We start from the raw sequence: 8,493 nt of genomic DNA, 5'->3' as shown, positions 1-8,493 counted from the left end.
GGGTTGGGGTCTTTCTCTCCATTGGGCTCTTGAGATAGTTTCTTTTCATGCCCTCTAATCACTTTCACATGGACAATACAGCAAAAGGTTACACCACTGATTTTGGTCCCCTACTTTGCCCATCCAGTTCCTGACCAGGGTTGCACCTGCTTAGCTTCTTGCTTTTGCCATGTGACATACACCTTCACCACTTGGGTGGCCCCACATAGGGAGGGCATAACTTGCCATTTATCTAATCTGAGATAGATACCTCCACCAGGCATTTGCCTCCAGAGAGGGGGGAGAGAGAGAAAGAGACTGACCCCATTCATATATTATATATTATCCATTGGGTTGGGGTCTTTCTCTCCATTGGGCTCTTGAGATAGTTTCATGCCCTCCAATCACTTTCAGATGGACAATACAGCAAAAGGTTACATCACTGATTTTGGTCCCCTACTTTGCCCATCCAGTTCCTGACCAGGGTTGCACCTGCTTAGCTTCCTGCTTTTGCCATGTGACATACACCTTCACCACGTGGGTGGCCCTACATAGGGAGGGCATAACTTGCCATTTATGTAATCTGAGATAGATACCTCCACCAGGCATTTGCCTCCAGAGAGGGGGGAGAGAGAGAAAGAGACTGACCCCATTCATATATTATATATTATATATTATCCAATTGGGTTGGGGTCTTTCTCTCCATTGGGCTCTTGAGATAGTTTCATGCCCTCCAATCACTTTCAGATGGACAATACAGCAAAAGGTTACATCACTGATTTTGGTCCCCTACTTTGCCCATCCAGTTCCTGACCAGGGTTGCACCTGCTTAGCTACCTGCTTTTGCCATGTGACATACACCTTCACCATGTGGGTGGCCTTACATAGGGAGGGCATAACTTGCCATTTATGTAATCTGAGATAGATACCTCCACCAGGCATTTGCCTCCAGAGAGGGGGGAGAGAGAGAAAGAGACTGACCCCATTCATATATTATATATTATCCAATTGGGTTGGGGTCTTTCTCTCCATTGGGCTCTTGAGATAGTTTCATGCCCTCCAATCACTTTCAGATGGACAATACAGCAAAAGGTTACACCACTGATTTTGGTCCCCTACTTTGCCCATCCAGTTCCTGACCAGGGTTGCACCTGCTTAGCTTCCTGCTTTTGCCATGTGACATACACCTTCACCACTGTGGGTGGCCCCACATAGGGAGGGCATAACTTGCCATTTATCTAATCTGAGATAGATACCTCCACCAGGCATTTGCCTCCAGAGAGGGGGGAGAGAGAGAAAGAAACTGACCCCATTCATATATTATATATTATCCAGTTGGGTTGGGGTCTTTCTCTCCATTGGGCTCTTGAGATAGTTTCTTTTCATGCCCTCCAATCACTTTCAGATGGACAATACAGCAAAAGGTTACACCACTGATTTTGGTCCCCTACTTTGCCCATCCAGTTCCTGACCAGGGTTGCACCTGCTTAGCTTCCTGCTTTTGCCATGTGACATACACCTTCACCATGTGGGTGGCCCCACATAGGGAGGGCATAACTTGCCATTTATCTAATCTGAGATAGATACCTCCACCAGGCATTTGCCTCCAGAGAGGGGGGAGAGAGAGAAAGAGACTGACCCCATTCATATATTATATATTATCCAATTGGGTTGGGGTCTTTCTCTCCATTGGGCTCTTGAGATAGTTTCATGCCCTCCAATCACTTTCAGATGGACAATACAGCAAAAGGTTACATCACTGATTTTGGTCCCCTACTTTGCCCATCCAGTTCCTGACCAGGGTTGCACCTGCTTAGCTACTTGCTTTTGCCATGTGACATACACCTTCACCACTTGGGTGGCCCCACATAGGGAGGGCATAACTTGCCATTTATCTAATCTGAGATAGATACCTCCACCAGGCATTTGCCTCCAGAGAGGGGGGAGAGAGAGAAAGAGACTGACCCCATTCATATATTATATATTATATATTATCCAATTGGGTTGGGGTCTTTCTCTCCATTGGGCTCTTGAGATAGTTTCATGCCCTCCAATCACTTTCAGATGGACAATACAGTAAAAAGGTAACACCACTGATTTTGGTCCCCTACTTTGCCCATCCAGTTCCTGACCAGGGTTGCACCTGCTTAGCTTCCTGCTTTTGCCATGTGACATACACCTTCACCATGTGGGTGGCCCACATAGGGAGGGCATAACTTGCCATTTATCTAATCTGAGATAGATACCTCCACCAGGCATTTGCCTCCAGAGAGGGGGGAGAGAGAGAAAGAGACTGACACCATTCATATATTATATATTATCCAATTGGGTTGGGGTCTTTCTCTCCATTGGGCTCTTGAGATAGTTTCATGCCCTCCAATCACTTTCAGATGGACAATACAGCAAAAGGTTACATCACTGATTTTGGTCCCCTACTTTGCCCATCCAGTTCCTGACCAGGGTTGCACCTGCTTAGCTTCCTGCTTTTGCCATGTGACATACACCTTCACCATGTGGGTGGCCCCACATAGGAGGGCATAACTTGCCATTTATCTAATCTGAGATAGATACCTCCACCAGGCATTTGCCTCCAGAGAGGGGGGAGAGAGAGAAAGAGACTGACCCCATTCATATATTATATATTATCCAATTGGGTTGGGGTCTTTCTCTCCATTGGGCTCTTGAGATAGTTTCATGCCCTCCAATCACTTTCAGATGGACAATACAGTAAAAAGGTAACACCACTGATTTTGGTCCCCTACTTTGCCCATCCAGTTCCTGACCAGGGTTGCACCTGCTTAGCTTCCTGCTTTTGCCATGTGACATACACCTTCACCATGTGGGTGGCCCCACATAGGAGGGCATAACTTGCCATTTATCTAATCTGAGATAGATACCTCCACCAGGCATTTGCTTCCAGAGAGGGGGGAGAGAGAGAAAGAGACTGACCCCATTCATATATTATATATTATACAATTGGGTTGGGGTCTTTCTCTCCATTGGGCTCTTGAGATAGTTTCATGCCCTCCAATCACTTTCAGATGGACAATACAGTAAAAAGGTAACACCACTGATTTGGTCCCCTACTTTGTCCATCCAGTTCCTGACCAGGGTTGCACCTGCTTAGCTTCCTGCTTTTGCCATGTGACATACACCTTCACCATGTGGGTGGCCCCACATAGGGAGGGCATAACTTGCCATTTATCTAATCTGAGATAGATACCTCCACCAGGCATTTGCCTCCAGAGAGGGGGGAGAGAGAGAAAGAGACTGACCCCGTTCATATATTATATATTATCCAATTGGGTTGGGGTCTTTCTCTCCATTGGGCTCTTGAGATAGTTTCTTTTCATGCCCTCTAATCACTTTCACATGAACAATACAGCAAAAGGTTACACCACTGATTTTGGTCCCCTACTTTGCCCATCCAGTTCCTGACCAGGGTTGCACATGCTTAGTTTCTTGCTTTTGCCATGTGACATACACCTTCACCACTTGGGTGGCCCTGCATAGGGAGGGCATAACTTGCCATTTATCTAATCTGAGATACACACCTCCAGCAGGCATTTGCCTCTAGAGAGGGGGGAGGGAGAGAAAGAGACTGACCCCATTCATATATTATACGTATATTATATATTATCCAATTGGGTTGGGGTCTTTCTCTCCATTGGGCTCTTGAGATAATTTCATGCCCTCCAATCACTTTCAGATGGACAATACAGCAAAAGGTTACATAACTGATTTTGGTCCCCTACTTTGCCCATCCAGTTCCTGACCAGGGTTGCACCTGCTTAGCTTCCTGCTTTTGCCATGTGACATACACCTTCACCACGTAGGTGGCCCTACATAGGGAGGGCATAACTTGCCATTTATGTAATCTGAGATAGATACCTCCACCAGGCATTTGCCTCCAGAGAGGGGGGAGAGAGAGAAAGAGACTGACCCCATTCATATATTATATATTATATATTATCCAATTGGGTTGGGGTCTTTCTCTCCATTGGGCTCTTGAGATAGTTTTCATGCCCTCCAATCACTTTCAGATGGACAATACAGCAAAAGGTTACACCACTGATTTTGGTCCCCTACTTTGCCCATCCAGTTCCTGACCAGGGTTGCACCTGCTTAGCTACCTGCTTTTGCCATGTGACATACACCTTCACCATGTGGGTGGCCCTACATAGGGAGGGCATAACTTGCCATTTATGTAATCTGAGATAGATACCTCCACCAGGCATTTGCCTCCAGAGAGGGGGGAGAGAGAGAAAGAGACTGACCCATTCATATATTATATATTATCCAATTGGGTTGGGGTCTTTCTCTCCATTGGGCTCTTGAGATAGTTTCTTTTCATGCCCTCTAATCACTTTCACATGGACAATATAGCAAAAGGTTACACCACTGATTTTGGTCCCCTACTTTGCCCATCCAGTTCCTGACCAGGGTTGCACCTGCTTAGCTTCTTGCTTTTGCCATGTGACATACACCTTCACCACTTGGGTGGCCCCACATAGGGAGGGCATAACTTGCCATTTATCTAATCTGAGATAGATACCTCCACCAGGCATTTGCCTCCAGAGAGGGGGGAGAGAGAGAAAGAGACTGACCCCATTCATATATTATATATTATCCAATTGGGTTGGGGTCTTTCTCTCCATTGGGCTCTTGAGATAGTTTCATGCCCTCCAATCACTTTCAGATGGACAATACAGCAAAAGGTTACACCACTGATTTTGGTCCCCTACTTTGCCCATCCAGTTCCTGACCAGGGTTGCACCTGCTTAGCTACCTGCTTTTGCCATGTGACATACACCTTCACCATGTGGGTGGCCCTACATAGGGAGGGCATAACTTGCCATTTATCTAATCTGAGATAGATACCTCCACCAGGCATTTGCCTCCAGAGAGGGGGGAGAGAGAGAAAGAGACTGACCCCATTCATATATTATATATTATCCAATTGGGTTGGGGTCTTTCTCTCCATTGGGCTCTTGAGATAGTTTCATGCCCTCCAATCACTTTCAGATGGACAATACAGCAAAAGGTTACATCACTGATTTTGGTCCCCTACTTTGCCCATCCAGTTCCTGACCAGGGTTGCACCTGCTTAGCTACCTGCTTTTGCCATCTGACATACACCTTCACCATGTGGGTGGCCCTACATAGGGAGGGCATAACTTGCCATTTATCTAATCTGAGATAGATACCTCCACCAGGCATTTGCCTCCAGAGAGGGGGGAGAGAGAGAAAGAGACTGACCCCATTCATATATTATATATTATCCAGTTGGGTTGGGGTCTTTCTCTCCATTGGGCTCTTGAGATAGTTTCATGCCCTCCAATCACTTTCAGATGGACAATACAGCAAAAGGTAACACCACTGATTTTGGTCCCCTACTTTGCCCATCCAGTTCCTGACCAGGGTTGCACCTGCTTAGCTTCCTGCTTTTGCCATGTGACATACACCTTCACCATGTGGGTGGCCCCACATAGGGAGGGCATAACTTGCCATTTATCTAATCTGAGATAGATACCTCCACCAGGCATTTGCCTCCAGAGAGGGGGGAGAGAGAGAAAGAGACTGACCCCATTCATATATTATATATTATCCAATTGGGTTGGGGTCTTTCTCTCCATTGGGCTCTTGAGATAGTTTCATGCCCTCCAATCACTTTCAGATGGACAATACAGCAAAAGGTTACATCACTGATTTTGGTCCCCTACTTTGCCCATCCAGTTCCTGACCAGGGTTGCACCTGCTTAGCTTCCTGCTTTTGCCATGTGACATACACCTTCACCACTTGGGTGGCCCCACATAGGGAGGGCATAACTTGCCATTTATCTAATCTGAGATAGATACCTCCACCAGGCATTTGCCTCCAGAGAGGGGGGAGAGAGAGAAAGAGACTGACCCCATTCATATATTATATATTATCCAATTGGGTTGGGGTCTTTCTCTCCATTGGGCTCTTGAGATAGTTTCATGCCCTCCAATCACTTTCAGATGGACAATACAGCAAAAGGTTACACCACTGATTTTGGTCCCCTACTTTGCCCATCCAGTTCCTGACCAGGGTTGCACCTGCTTAGCTTCCTGCTTTTGCCATGTGACATACACCTTCACCATGTGGGTGGCCCCACATAGGGAGGGCATAACTTGCCATTTATCTAATCTGAGATAGATACCTCCACCAGGCATTTGCCTCCAGAGAGGGGGGAGAGAGAGAAAGAGACTGACCCCATTCATATATTATATATTATCCAATTGGGTTGGGGTCTTTCTCTCCATTGGGCTCTTGAGATAGTTTCATGCCCTCCAATCACTTTCAGATGGACAATACAGCAAAAGGTAACACCACTGATTTTGGTCCCCTACTTTGCCCATCCAGTTCCTGACCAGGGTTGCACCTGCTTAGCTTCCTGCTTTTGCCATGTGACATACACCTTCACCATGTGGGTGGCCCCACATAGGGAGGGCATAACTTGCCATTTATCTAATCTGAGATAGATACCTCCACCAGGCATTTGCCTCCAGAGAGGGGGGAGAGAGAGAAAGAGACTGACCCCATTCATATATTATATATTATCCAATTGGGTTGGGGTCTTTCTCTCCATTGGGCTCTTGAGATAGTTTCTTTCATGCCCTCTAATCACTTTCACATGGACAATACAGCAAAAGGTTACACCACTGATTTTGGTCCCCTACTTTGCCCATCCAGTTCCTGACCAGGGTTGCACCTGCTTAGCTTCTTGCTTTTGCCATGTGACATACACCTTCACCACTTGGGTGGCCCCACATAGGGAGGGCATAACTTGCCATTTATCTAATCTGAGATAGATACCTCCACCAGGCATTTGCCTCCAGAGAGGGGGGAGAGAGAGAAAGAGACTGACCCCATTCATATATTATATATTATCCAATTGGGTTGGGGTCTTTCTCTCCATTGGGCTCTTGAGATAGTTTCATGCCCTCCAATCACTTTCAGATGGACAATACAGCAAAAGGTTACACCACTGATTTTGGTCCCCTACTTTGCCCATCCAGTTCCTGACCAGGGTTGCACCTGCTTAGCTTCCTGCTTTTGCCATGTGACATACACCTTCACCATGTGGGTGGCCCCACATAGGGAGGGCATAACTTGCCATTTATCTAATCTGAGATAGATACCTCCACCAGGCATTTGCCTCCAGAGAGGGGGGAGAGAGAGAAAGAGACTGACCCCATTCATATATTATATATTATCCAATTGGGTTGGGGTCTTTCTCTCCATTGGGCTCTTGAGATAGTTTCATGCCCTCCAATCACTTTCAGATGGACAATACAGCAAAAGGTTACACCACTGATTTTGGTCCCCTACTTTGCCCATCCAGTTCCTGACCAGGGTTGCACCTGCTTAGCTACCTGCTTTTGCCATGTGACATACACCTTCACCATGTGGGTGGCCCTACATAGGGAGGGCATAACTTGCCATTTATGTAATCTGAGATAGATACCTCCACCAGGCATTTGCCTCCAGAGAGGGGGGAGAGAGAGAAAGAGACTGACCCCATTCATATATTATATATTATCCAATTGGGTTGGGGTCTTTCTCTCCATTGGGCTCTTGAGATAGTTTCATGCCCTCCAATCACTTTCAGATGGACAATACAGCAAAAGGTTACACCACTGATTTTGGTCCCCTACTTTGCCCATCCAGTTCCTGACCAGGGTTGCACCTGCTTAGCTACTTGCTTTTGCCATGTGACATACACCTTCACCACTTGGGTGGCCCCACATAGGGAGGGCATAACTTGCCATTTATCTAATCTGAGATAGATACCTCCACCAGGCATTTGCCTCCAGAGAGGGGGGAGAGAGAGAAAGAGACTGACCCCATTCATATATTATATATTATCCAATTGGGTTGGGGTCTTTCTCTCCATTGGGCTCTTGAGATAGTTTCATGCCCTCCAATCACTTTCAGATGGACAATACAGCAAAAGGTTACACCACTGATTTTGGTCCCCTACTTTGCCCATCCAGTTCCTGACCAGGGTTGCACCTGCTTAGCTTCCTGCTTTTGCCATGTGACATACACCTTCACCACGTGGGTGGCCCTACATAGGGAGGGCATAACTTGCCATTTATGTAATCTGAGATAGATACCTCCACCAGGCATTTGCCTCCAGAGAGGGGGGAGAGAGAGAAAGAGACTGACCCCATTCATATATTATATATTATCCAATTGGGTTGGGGTCTTTCTCTCCATTGGGCTCTTGAGATAGTTTCATGCCCTCCAATCACTTTCAGATGGACAATACAGCAAAAGGTTACATCACTGATTTTGGTCCCCTACTTTGCCCATCCAGTTCCTGACCAGGGTTGCACCTGCTTAGCTTCTTGCTTTTGCCATGTGACATACACCTTCACCACTTGGGTGGCCCTACATAGGGAGGGCATAACTTGCCATTTATCTAATCTGAGATAGATACCTCCACCAGGCATTTGCCTCCAGAGAGGGGGGAGAGAGAGAAA

This window comes from Microcaecilia unicolor, chromosome 2 (assembly GCF_901765095.1).
Source record: "Microcaecilia unicolor chromosome 2, aMicUni1.1, whole genome shotgun sequence".
Lineage (NCBI taxonomy): Eukaryota > Metazoa > Chordata > Amphibia > Gymnophiona > Siphonopidae > Microcaecilia > Microcaecilia unicolor.
This window is presented reverse-complemented; position numbering follows the sequence as displayed.